The sequence below is a fragment of the Sander vitreus genome, chromosome 14, assembly GCF_031162955.1.
Source record: "Sander vitreus isolate 19-12246 chromosome 14, sanVit1, whole genome shotgun sequence".
Classification (NCBI taxonomy): Eukaryota; Metazoa; Chordata; class Actinopteri; order Perciformes; family Percidae; genus Sander; species Sander vitreus.
In genome coordinates, this window is record NC_135868.1 from 4739503 (window position 1) to 4740686 (window position 1184).

A 1184-nucleotide genomic window follows, 5' to 3' on the forward strand; every position below is an offset into this window, starting at 1 on the left:
GCACACTGATCAGCTTGAGGAGGATTGGCTTTAGGTAGATAATTTTATCTCTCTCTCTCTCTCTCTCTCTCTCTCTCTCTCTCCCTCTCCCCCCCCACACACACACACACACACACACACACACACCTCTGTATGTTCTTTCACCCTAGCTCATAACTAGCTCCCAACTGCCATTTTGTGTCAGGTTTTCCTGCTTTTGCATGCGACCTGCAGTACTGTATTCAGAAACTAATAATTCCTTACTCAACCGTTGAGAGAAAGTTGAAGATGATCTGTGCAGGGTAGTGATACATCAGTAACTTAAAAACCAAATTTAAGCAACAAAAGGTCTTTAGATTAATAGACCATCATAACTTTTCTTCTGCTGTACATTACGCTAGTTAACAAACAACGTAAAATACTAATTTAAAATGTTTCTTTCTACAATCATGTTTAAACTGTTTTTTGTTTTTTTAACTCTGCAAACCCATTTCAGTGTGTTACACAGGCTGTAAGTGCTCGCTGTGAAATCCCAGGGCTGGGTCAAACTCTATTTGAATTCACCGTAATCACTGTGGCATCTGGCGTCCTTTAACTGAAGATTAGGGTTGAGCCTTTAGCCTTGACAAGGCCCCACGCAAATGTAACCACGCCCACCTATTTACAATTTTAGGTGCTCCACGATTCGAGATTACGACGAAGTCCCACACACCTGATTGGCCCGGGTGACAGACCTACTAATGATGAATACACAACAAGTCAGAGATGTTATTTAAGTAAACGTATGTTGGTGTTTCTGTTCAATCAGTTGTTGGGTAGTTTAATTTATAGTAAAACTTAAGATTTTATAAACTACATGTGTTTTGTTTGCAAAAATCTTAATTTGTAAAGAAACTAAAGCTGTTAGAATAATGTAGTGGAGTAAAAAGTACAATATATCTCTCTGAAATGTAGCGGAGTAGAAGTAGAAAGTGGCATGAAAAGAAAAGACTCAAGTAAAGTACAAGCACCTCAAATGTGTACTTAAGTACAGTACTTAAGTAAATTCTTAAGTACTTCTTAATATTCCACTACTGGTATGTATCAGCAACCCGTTGTTACTCCGAACTCGTAAACTACGGACGCTTGGTCAGTGGATCTCAGCACCCCTGGAACGCACCGGGCAGAGCAGCCGCTCCGCGACGCGTGATGATGACGTCGTATTA